Below are 12,730 nucleotides of genomic sequence, written 5' to 3' on the forward strand. Positions count from 1 at the left end.
TTTTCTTAGCACATCGTACCTGTGGCAAAATATGTTGGGGAAAACAGGCATTAGACAAAGTTAAATACATTTATTTACTGTGGGACTACTTAGAGCGTTAAAAGCATTAATGTGTGTCGTGAACTGCTAATATAAGTTTTAGGTACACCGTGTATCCCAGACGTGTTTCACCACTAAAGAGCCTTTGATCTGGAAACATTCCATTCCATCTGGTATTCCAGAGAATGTGTACCGGTTATCTATTGCCACAATAATGCTGTGTAACAAGGAACTACAAAATACAAAACCTCAGTAGAACACAATACAAATGCATTGAGGTTACAAGCTGGGGGTTCAGCTAATCTCACTCATGTGTCTGTGGCCAGCTGTGGGTTGGGCAGGTAGCTCCTCTGATTTTAGCTGTCTTTGCTTCCATCTCTGGAGGCTCAGCTGGCTGTTGGCTGATCTAGGATGGCTTTAGGGAGACTCAGATGACTCATCTCTGCTACATATGTCTCTCATCCTCAAGCACATTAGACCTAGTATGTTCTCCTGGCCATGACAAAGGAACAAGAATGGGACCAAGCCCAGTAGTGCACGCACCTTTCAAGCATTTGCTTGTATGATGTTTGCTAATATCTCATTGACCAAGAAAGGTCACACGATTGGTCCCAGAGTGGGAGGGCACTACAAGGTTACATGACAGAAGGTGTAGATACAAGAAGGGAGAATAATTGGGCTCTTTTGGCAGTCAGACTACCTGAGAACCCAACTTGAAAATGGCTGGGTGAGATCACAGTCAACTGAGAGCAAGGAATGAGGTCAGATTTTTTTTCTCAATGCCATGGCCACAGATTGTACTTTTAATTTTGATAAGCAGTCTCCCCAGTAGATGTCCAGGCCATGTCAAGTGAGAGAGTTCATTTGGTTCTGCATTGGACTTTTATCATCTTTCTTTGGAATCATTTCAGGGCCAAAACGATTGTGGACATTAGCTCCTTCTGGTTGTATCATGTTGGAAAGGAGGAAACAGAGGCCCTGAGAGGTTGATTGACCAAACTACCAAGAAGCAAAGTTGAGCCTCAAACCCACATCGTCTCTCAAGCTGTTTTTTTAAAATTGTTTATAGTTTATTTTTGAGACAGAGAGAGACAGAGCATGAGCGGGGGAGGGGCAGAGAGAGAAGGAGACAGAATCTGAAACAGGCTCCAGGCTTTGAGCTAGCTGTCAGCACAGAACCTGATGTGGGGCTCAAACCCATGAACCGCGAGATCATGACCTGAGCCAAAGTGAGACGCTTAGCTGACTGAGCCACTCAGGTGCCCCTCAAGCTATTTGGGTTTTAATTACCTCAAAGTAGCTGGGAATGAGAAAGAATGAAATCTTGCCATTTGCAGCAACATGGATGGAACTAGAGGGTATTATGCTAAGTGAATAAGTCAGTCAGAGAAAGACAGATATCATATGTTTTCACTCATATGTAGATCTTGAAAAACTTAGCAGAAGACCATAGGGGAAGGGAAGGAGGAAAAAGTTACAAACAGAGGGAGGGAGGCAAACCATAAGAGACTCTTAAATACAGAGAGCAAACTGAAGGTTGATGGGGGGGGTGGGGGAGAGGGAAAGTGGGTGATGGGCATTGAGGAGGGCACTTGTTGGGATGAGCACTGGGTGTTGTTTTGAAGCCAATGTGACAATAAATTATATTTAAAAATTACCTCAAAGTAGCTTTTGTGTGTGTGTGTGGGGGGGGGAGCGGTGAGGCAGAATGGGGTTGGAAGGGACCAAAATTGATTTGCAATCTTTATGGACAAATCACATTCCTTCTGGAGGGACTAGAACATAAATAATTTTTAAAATAGATGTTAGAGGCCTTCAGAAGGGCAAAGTGGGTACTTAAACCCGGAGTGGTTGCTGAATATTGTGACTGGGGATCCATGTTTTTTGGAGGACAAGTTGGAGATGGAAGAAAAATTTGAAGTGGGAAGGAGCCTTCAATTGGATAAGTCATTTCGCTTATCAGAGCCTGTTTACCCACCTATGAACGTTAGCAAAGAAGAGCAAAAATATGGAATGCTTCACGAATTTGCACAGGGTCCACGCTAATCTTTGTATCACTCTTATGTTAGTATCTGTGTTGCCAAAGATTCTTGGAGATCCCAGATAATATGTTTTCATTTTCAGAGTTTTTCCCTGCTCTGACCCCCTCCCTCCCCCCGAGAACTTCTGCTGCATCGGAGAGAAGTCAGCAGAGGACTTCTGAGAAGAGAGGAAAGAATTTGTGTTCTGGCTCCTGCTTTGTCAGACAGCAGATAAAATCGCTAAGGCATATCTAGCCTTCTAGAATAGGAGCCACATTAGCACCTAATTTAGCTCACAGTGGTAGGGAACGATTTGTTCTACATAAGTAAAATTTTGATCATGAAATTTAAGCACTGTCCAGTAAACTTGCTGTTTTTATGATGGAAATGGTTTCAGAATATGGCATATATTCCCCTGATTTACTGAACAGAATCACTGAAACTTCTCAGCCTCATTTTTTTCAGGCCTCAGTGATTGAACTGCGCAGGAATCAGCCAATGTGCCTGGTAAAGGGCTGTGTAAGTGAGTCATTATTGCTGTTACTGTTTGCTTGGGGGCTGTTGAGCATGGAGGTTGGCCTGCCATGAAAGTAGGCTTTGACAGATCTGCTTTAGTTCTTATTTTTCTTTTCAGAGTGTTTCTCTATACTTCCTAATTGCAAGTTGATGCTCAGGCTGTATTTTTGGGCTGCTTGACACAAGATTTGTTCTTAGATCCATTCCTTGACCATCTCTCATTCTCCGTGCTACAGGACACCACGTTTCCCGGGCTCCCTGGCTGCCTGGCATGTGAAGGGAGACAGAAGGGATCTCTCCCTGGTTCTCTCCAGTTATTTGGTATCTCTAGGAACAGCTGTGCGTCTCTTGCTCAGCTTCTGCCGCCTCCAGACTGCCCTCCCGGCTCTTCACAGCTGTGAACACTTGTGCTGCTATTTAGTCTCTGCCAGTTGGCCCCATCTCTGGGCTCTCAAAACCCTACTTCGTTCCCTTATCCCTCCAGCCTACACAAGCTAGCAGCCCTCCACCGTTGCTGATGTATGGGCCGCCCCTGTGTTCCCTCTGTGGCCCGTCATCCATTCTGTCACTCTGGAACCCATCCCTTGGTTTGAAGACGTAGTTTGTGTTACCTGGTTGTCTTTGAGAAATTCATCGAGGTTGTCTTCTCTCTCATTCTTGTTCACTTCTTTGCAGTCTAGAAATTCAACTTCCAGGGAGCAGTGGAGCAGAGTGATTTCGAGCCTGGGCCCATGGCATCAGAATGCTTGGGTTCCAACCCCAAGGCTGGGTGACTCTGGGCAAGTTTCTCAACTTCTCTGAGACTCACTTTTTTTCATCTGAAAAATGAAAGTAATTAAAGTCCCTGTTCTGGGGCACCTGGCCGGCTCTGTCAGCAGAGCATGGAACTCTTGATCTCAAAGTTGTGAGTTCAAGACCCACGTTGGGTGTGGAGCCTGCCTGAAAAAGAGAGAAAAAAATAAAGTCCTTATGCTGTCTCTTAAGATCAACACCTAAGAAGGGGAAAGGGAGGATCTGGGAAAGGGAAGAGGGAGAAGTTGAGTTGCAAGGCCATCTTAACAGAAGTCTTAGCCCCACAGGGAGCTCTACTGCAGGATGGGTCTTTATTCACTGATGCCGGCCACTAAGGGCAGCTCTAGTGGGGCCTGAGCCTGGGCGCAGCCACAGTCTGCAGCTGAGGGCCATTGTTTCTGTTCTGCCTGCAGGATGGGCAGCAGCGGGGAAATCAGCCCTTTCTTTGATCCTCAAGTGGGGTCTCGTTTTCATATCGCAGTGTCTGGGGCACATCACCGGGTGTGTGATTGTGAAAAAGAAATAATCCACAACAAGCGTGTTGCTTGGTGCCCATGGTATGGTGAATGCTCAGCAATTTTATCATTAGTAATACGTTCAATATAGCCAGTAAATGGACTTTACGATGTCCTGTTTAGCTATTTGGAGTTTTTACTGACTTCTTTGCTGTGACTCTATCCTAGAGGGTCCCAACGAGCTAGGCAAGCAGTCTGTGGGTAAATAGTGTTCTATGTCTTCTACACATATGCTGTTACCACCATTAGACTTTTATATTAATGTTGATGAGATTTTAAACTATGGCTCATGCGTAGGTCCTTATATCTTTTTCTTGTTTTATTTATTTATTTAGCTACTGTCACATACTATTTTTTAAAATTTAAATCCAAGTTAGTTAACATATAGTATAATAATGATTTCAGGAGTAGAATTTAGTGATTCATCACTTAACATATAACACCCAGTGCTCATCCCAACAAGTGCCCTCCTTAATGCCCATCACCCATTTAGCCCATCCCCCCAGCAACACCCCGCCAGCAACCCTCAGTTTGTTCTCTGTATTTAAGAGTCCCTTATTAATTGTCTCCCTCTCTGTTTATATATTATATTTGCATCCCATATGCTCATCTGTGTTGTATCTTAAATTCAAAATACGAGTGAAATAATAAGGTATTTGTCTTTCTCTGACTGACTTATTTCACTTAGCATAATGTACTCTAGTTCCAAACATGTTGTGGCAAATGGGAATGTTTCATTCTTTTTGATGGCTGAGTAATATTCCATTGTGTATATATACCATATCTCCTTTATCCATTCATCAGCTGAGGGACATTTGTACTCTTTCCATACTTTGGTTATACTTGATAGTGCTGCTGTAAACATAGGGTTGCATGTGCCCCTTTGAATCAGCACTCCTGTATCCTCTGGATAAATACCTAGTAGTGCTATTGCTGGGTCATAGAGTAGTTCTATTTTTAATGTTTTGAGGAACCTCCATACCAGTTTCCAGAGTGGCTGTGCCAGTTTTCATCCCCACCAGCAGTGCAAAAGGATTTCTTTTTTTCTTAATCCTCACCAACATCTCTTGTTGCCTGAGTTATTAATTTTAGCCACTCTGACAGGTGTGAAGTGGTATTTCATTGTGGTTTTGATTTGTATTTCCCTGATGATGAGTGATGTTCAGCATCTTTTCATGTGTCTGGTAGCCATCTGAATGTCTTCTTTGGAACAGTGTCTGTCTACTCATGTCTTTTGCACATTTCTTCACTGGACTATTTGTTTTTTGGGTGTTGAGTTTGATAAGTTCTTTCTAGATTTTGGATACTAACTCTTTATCTGATATGGCATTTGCAAATATCTTCTCCCATTCCATCAGTTGCCTTTTAGTTTTTCTATTTGTTTCCTTTGCTGTGCAGAAGCTTTTTATCTCAATAAGGTCCCAGTAGTTCTTGTTTGCTTTTGTTTCCCTTGATTCTGGAGACATGTTGATTAAGAAGTTACTGTGGCTGAGGCCAAAGAGGTTGTTGCCTGTTTTCTCCTCTAGGATTTTGATGGTTTCCTATCTTCAGTTTAGGTCTTTCATCCATTTTGAGTTTATTTTTGTGTATGGTGTAAGGAAGTGGTCCAGGTTCGTTTTTCTGCATGTTGCTGTCCAGTTTTCCCAACCCTATTTGCTGAAGAGACTGTTTTTATTCCATTGGATATTCTTTCCTGCTTTGTCAAACATTAGTTGGCCATATGTTTGTGGATCCATTTCTGGGTTCTCTCTTCTGTTCCATTGATCTGAGTGTCTGTTTTTGTGCCAGTACCATACTGTCTTGATGATTACAGCTTTGTAATACTACTTCAAGTCTGGAATTGTGATGCTTCCTGCTTTTGTTTTCTTTTTCAGGATTGCTTTGGGTATTCGGTGTCTTTTCTGGTTCCATACAAATTTTAGGATTATTTGTTCTAGCTCTGTGAAGAATGCTGGTGTTATTTTGATAGGGATTACGTTGAATATGTAGATTGCTTTGGGTAGTATTGACATTTTAACAATATTTGTTCCCAGCCCATGAGCATGGAATGTTTTTCCATTTCTTTCATAAGCTTTCTGTAGTTTTCAGTGGATAGATTTTTAGACCTCTAGGTTTATTCCTATTTTATGGGTTTTGCTGCTGTTGTAAATGGGATTGATTCCTTGATTTCTTGTTCTGCTGTTTTATTATTGGTGTATAGAAGTGCAACTGATTTCTGTATATTGATTTCATATCCTGTGACTTTGTTGAATTCATGGATCACTTCTAGCAGTTATTTTGTAGTCTTTTGGGTTTTCCACAAAAAAAAATATCACATCATCTGTGAAGAGTGAAAATTTGACTTCTGCCTTGCCAGTTTGATGCGTTTTATGTGTTTGTGTTGTCTGATTGCTGAGGCTAGGACTTTAAATACTATGTTGAATAACAGTGGTGAGAGTGGACATCCCTGTCATGTTCCTGACCTTAGGGGGAAAGCTCTCAGTTTTTCCCCATTGAGGATGATATTAGCTGTGGGTCTTTTGTGTATGGCCTTTATGATCTCAAGGTATGATCCTTCTATCCCTACTTTCTGGATGGTTTTTATCAAGAAAGCATGCTGTATTCTGTCAAATGCTTTCTCTGCATCTACTGAGAGGATCGTGTGGTTCTTATCCTTTCTTTTGTTAATGTGGGTCCTTACCCACATTAATAAAATTCCCCAAGGTATTCAAGGAATTTACATCAAATTTGTTAAGAAATAATACAGCTTTAGTTTTTGGAACACTCATGATACAGCCACTGTGCTAAGCATGTATTACCTCATGTTTACTGGATGACTCTCTAGGGTGCTCAGATTCCCACTTTCCGCGGAGGACCTGAGGCCAGTGAGGTGAAGTCATCTGCCCTAGGTCACCCAGCCACGAAGTGGCAGTTAAGTTCCCCCCTTAGAGCTGCAGCCTCAGACTCCTACAAATCAACGCTTTGAACTAAACATTTCAACGATTTAAACAGCAGTAGGGGAAACCTTCTCTTCTGAAAATAACTCTAGCAAAGTGTAGGTGTTGTTTTGGTAGAAACATTTCAGCTGCTGCCATAAAAATCTTCTCCCAAATGGCTTTGTGAGAGCAAAGCTGTGCAGCCTCTGCTTGTGTTTATGATGTGAGCCTTATGGCTCAGCCACAACACAAATGATTTGTTTTCCTGGCCTTGTTGGCGAAGTGATTTGATTTCTGGATTTCCCCGAGGAGAAAGCCTACGCAAATAAATTTCTTTATAATTGGATGTTTAAAGAGGGGCCATGAGGAACAGTCAAGATGGGGAGCCAGATATGTTTTCATCAGTGATGCCGTAAGGAAGGTACCTGTGCAGGGATAGAATTCATCTGGTAGTTTCACTTCCCAGTATTTGGCTCTCTGCTCATTCTTAAGAAATGATCAGCATAATCAACTAAAGCCCCACAAGCAAAGTGGGTGTTTAGGTAAGTGGTTGTTCATCATTGTTGGGGAATAGCAAATTAGTTTGCCCTTCCTTCCTTCCTTCCTTCCTTCCTTCCTTCCTTCCTTCCTTCCTTCCTTCCTTCCTTCTTAAATCTGAGTTAGCAAATATATAGTGTAGGTTGCTATTTCTTTTTATCTAAAATAAAGCATTGCCTCCTTTTCTTTGTAAAAGATAGTTTTTCAAAATGGGATTGATAGTACCGAGAGGAGTGGGAAGATGTAAGATCAGGGATTCCTAAAAATGTGTTCCGAGGAGCCCTATTTGGTGTCGTAGCTCATTTTGACTGTTCATAACAGGAAAACATAAAATAGCAATGATTTAAGATGGAAAGTTCATGGCAGAGAAATTCAGAGTTAGCCGCACTAACACGTCCTGTGGTGATCAGGAGCCCTGATTCCTAGCTTTGGGTCCTACTATCTTCCTACTACAGCTTCCCTTTCCAGGGTCCCTCGGGGCCAGGTTAGTTTGGGCCCTCGTATCTGCAGCCCAGATGTACAGCAAAAGGGAAGTAGTGAGAAGAAAGCAGGCTTCTCAGTTGAGAGGTGGCCCCCTCCCATTCTGCAGCCTTCCTTGAAGTTCCTTACGGCACTTTTGTTTGTGCTTTGTTGGCCAGCACTTGCTCACATAGTCCCACCTGCCTGCAAGAGGGCCTAGAGAAGTACTCTTCTGTTGAGCACACTTGAAGTTGTCTTACTGATGGAGAAGAGAAGGGGTACGGAGTGATAATTAGCAGTTGTGCCACATTTGGGATGATAATAATAATGCCTCGCCAGAACTTTCAACGTGTTAGAGTTAAACACGAACAGGCGAATTTTGTTGGTGGTTATCCTAGTAATCCTCAGGGTCTTCAGCGGGCTAATGTTCATCAGAATATAGACTTCCTGAATGTGCTTCCTTCTGGCCTCCTTTACTAGAGAAAATAATGTTCAAATAAGCACACTTACTCCATGTCATTCCACAAATACTGATCGACTACCATGTGCCGTGTGCTGTGCCCGATCTTAGCAGCATGTAGGAACTAGAACAACTTTTCACACATATATTTGATTTCCCAGCTTGGGAGGTGGGGTAAGACTTTTGTGTAAATGAGATGGGCTCTGTGACATCACTTGCTGCTCTTTGGGACGACAGTATTGCCCCATTTCCTATGAAACTATCAGGGAGTAAGACACGTGACATAAATGTAACCAAAGAGACTATACCTCAGTCATGCCCACTTGGCTCTTCCTCACTTTTGTCAAGACTAATAAAAACTATATTGACAAGACGTCACAAATAAGGAGAGAGTGGTTTGAGCCAGCCAATAACAAACATCATAAATGGTGACTGTGCATTGGTCAATTCCCCTTATCTTCGTCTGTAAAAGTGTTCTATTCAGATGCACTGTGCAGTGTCAGACTAATTTATCAGCACTTTAAAAAATTATGGTAGTCATTAGGAAGAACTTTCTGTATGTGTTTTCAGTGGCCCTTCGGTCATCTGCTGCCATGGGTAATTTTTTTTCTTATGTTTATTTTTGAAAGAGAAACAGAGCATGCATGAGGGAGGGAGTGGGGGAGGAATGGGGGAGGGAGACAGAACCTGAAGCAGGCTCTGGGCTCTGAGCTGTCAGCACAGAGCGCGACATGGGGCTTGAACCCAGTGACTGCGAGATCATGACCTGAGCCAAAGGAGGATGCTTAACCAACTGGGCCACCCAGGTGCCCCTGCCATGGGTACTTTGTTTTTAATCTTCAGTTTGATTCAGGGGGTGCAAGGGGCTGATCTGATGTTTTATCTTGGCTGACAGACTCTGAAACATTGCCCTTGTTATGGCCTTCTGAAATCATAGTCTTCTCATCCTAAAATGGGGGATATGGTGATACCAATATCAGTGCATTAAAGAAGTTATGGAAAGGTCACATATGACAATGACTCATAACACCTAACATTGACATGGCACTAGCATGTATTGAGCACAGTTTTCAACAAACGTATGAGGTAGAGTGCTGTTAACCCTTTCGTAAGGGACAAAAAGGATAAGTAACATGCCAAGGTTTCACAGACGTGAGGTTTGCTCTCACATACCTGGCCCCAAGGTCCTGTCTGAAAAACTGCCTCAGAGGTGTGAGTATGTAGTCGTTTAAAAAAAATGAGAGAAGTAAAGGTCTAATTTGACAGAATTGAGAGGGATGGGAACAATGACTTAGATTTTAAAAATTAGCTTTGGACTGTTCGTACAGAGCCTGCCCTGGGAATTTACATAGCTATTTCTTGCAGGTACATTTGACATTCAGAAGCAATCAGATTGTATTATCTGTTCTTGGAGGGATTACTGGGCTCTGTGCATCTTGAAGGTTACATTTGCAATCATCATTAATTTCATTGTTAACCATTTTCCTTCACATTAGATACAGGGTCGTTTCTTCTTCTTTTCTAGTTGGGTTCTAGCAGAGATGATACTTTGTGGATTTGATGGGACAATTAAAGTTTATTGTTCAGGAAGCCACGTTAGGTACAGAGAATGAAGTCGCCTTCAGGAACTTGGTGGAACCATGTGGGTTGCTAAACCAGTATCATGGAGCAGTATTGCCCCTCTTTCCTCATTTTATCCCAAAACGCCCATTAATCTGGAGTGGGGTGAAGAAGGGCGTAACATTAATAGGGAGTGACTTCCCCACTACATTCTGTGATTCACTCAGAGGCGTCACACTAAGCTACATGAACATAGGGAGGAATTCCCCTGGAGCCAAGTTGAGGGAAAATCATATGAAGAAAATGATAAATAAGTGAGGCCCCTTTACTTTTATGTTTGTCTGCATCCATTTGGGCGATAACAAAAAACCACAGGCTTATGGCCTATAAGTCTTATGTTTATAAGTGTGGCTTATAAACAACAGACACTTACTTCTCATAGTTCTGGAGGCTGGGAATCTGAGATCAGGGTGCTTGCTTCGTGGTGTGAAGGTCGTCTTCTGGATCACAGACATCTGCTTGTGTCCCCCCATGGTCAAAGGGGCTTGGGAGCTTCCTGGAGCCTCTTTTATAAGGCACTAATCCCATCCACAAGGGATCCAGCCTTCTGACGCCAGTACCTCCCAAAGACTCTACCTCCTAATCTCATCATTTTTGGGGGTTAGGGGGTTAGGATTTTAAGATTATTGGGGGGACACAAACATTCAGATCATAGCAATATTCAAGCAGATTTTTTATTTTTATTTTTTAAATTTAATGTTCTTTTGTATTTGTTTTTGAGAGAGAGAGACAGCATGCGTGAGCAGGGGAGAAGCAGAGAGAAAGGGAGACACAGAATCTGAAGCAGGCTCCAGCCTCTTAGTTGTTAGCACTGAGCCTGATGCAGGGCTTGAACTCACAAGCTGTGAGATCATGACCTGAGCCAAAGTCAGACGCTTAACTGACTGAGCTACCCAGGTGCCCCTCAAGCAGGTTTTTAAAAAAACCACTGCATGTAAGGTGGCTCTAATTTAAGCAAAAGATCATTTACTAGAGCAATATCAAGGAAACAGCCATTTTTGAGATGCTACCTGGATCAGGCAGAATGTTCAAATGTTGGAGGAGCCACATGCCTGGTTGTGAGTACAGTTTGGTTAGTAGCATATGGAGAAGGAGTGGTATCCTCATTTTAAACGCGTAGTCATTAAAATATTGGGATCTTTCAAGTAGAGAGGAAAGGAAATTACAATGGACTTCAAGATAGTACACTTGATTTTCTGGCCTCCAGAGGATCACATGGGGTTAAAAAACTTTTCAATTGGTTGCATTTTTTATTACAAACAAAACAAAACAGAAGGAGTGTTTCTTTTTCCCTATACAGGAGCCCATGAAGAAATCACTTTGCCTTGTAATTCACAGGCCAGAGGATCAAGTTTGAATATATCATTATTTACCTAGATAAGTTTGTAAAATACTGTAATCGCTCATTTACATGGAATTCTTGCAATATGCCAGGTAACAATTTAGTGCTTTACCTATAATCATGCCTTTATCCTCATGAAAGTCCTTTGAAGTACATTCTGTCATTACCTTTCTTTTACAAATGAGGAAACCAAGGCACAGAGATCTTAAGTAACTTGCATAAAGTCACAGGGCAAAGTTAGTTGTGAAGTTGTATTCAAACTCAGACTGTTTCAATCCGTACACTACAGTATTTCCCAAGTATCAGTCATTCATGATTTGTGCCATGAATATATTCCACCTCTATTATTTAATGTTTTTCACTTTTTTGGCCATGAATAAATGTACTTAAAAAAACATTGAATCCCTACATTAAATGGAAAACTCTCAGGTGCCGGAAATAGTAGAGACATACAATGAAAGTTAAAAAAAGCAAACCAAATTGTGTCGTTCAGTACTAAGTAGATACCAGTGTTTGTCCCAAATCCCTGAGTCAGAGTCCTGCACTTGCTTTATTGAGAGAGACAGACAGAGGTCTTTGCTTTATGGAGAGAGAGAGATGGGAAGGGACAGATACCACCTTTCCTGCTGAGAGATTCTGTGTTATTCTGGGCTCAATCCTTATACCACCTCAACTCTTCCTGCGGTTTACCCATGCCAGTGGCTCCTACAGTCTGGGAGTCGCTTGTCTAAAACATGAAGATGTGGTACTGTCATCAGAATATCTTGGCGAAAGTGAAGCAGAGGAATGTTGAAATGAATTCAGGCTTATATTAGTTCAGCCAATGCACGTAAAGCTATTGTCTGAATTATTAACCCTAAAGGATTCATCTGGACCCTAGAAAACCTTTCAGATTGCTCTGTGGAAAGGACCACGGGTAATTTTTACCTAAGCTGTTATCTTGGGAGGAAGTTGTGGTTATCCTTGGATTTTAAAAAAGACTACTTAGAAAATGGCACTAAATTGAGCCTTGCTTCATCCTTGACACATACCTGTTGGTTTGAAATATCAGTTTTGGGCCTCTTTCAGATACCCATGAGAGGATCATTGGGACTAATGTCCCTTTCTCTGTTACCAAGATGACATTTCCTTTATATATGCATTCTCCACGATTAATATAGGATTATTATATTTTTATTATGTTGAAAAAAGTAAAAGGTATCTTTTCTTCTCCCAGCTTAACATAAATGAGGAGACAGTGTGTTTTCACATAATGAAAAGGGGTCTTCCAATTCACAGACATAATTAGACTCATCAATGTGAACAATATATTAATCTGCATCAGAAAGTTTCACTGATTATCTGGTCGCATAATTTCCACATATTCTGATTACATTTTTCTGATGTTCTTTACATTATATGAATTCTTAATCAAGATGATTCCATTAGCAGCATCTCTTCTGTAGACTATGAGCCTTATAATAGAGCTCAGGTTGATGAAAGTTTTAACAGACTTGAAAATGGGAAAAAACTGA

The sequence above is a fragment of the Crocuta crocuta genome, unplaced genomic scaffold (genome assembly GCF_008692635.1).
Source record: "Crocuta crocuta isolate KB4526 unplaced genomic scaffold, BGI_CrCroc_1.0 scaffold407, whole genome shotgun sequence".
In the NCBI taxonomy this organism is placed as follows: Eukaryota; Metazoa; Chordata; class Mammalia; order Carnivora; family Hyaenidae; genus Crocuta; species Crocuta crocuta.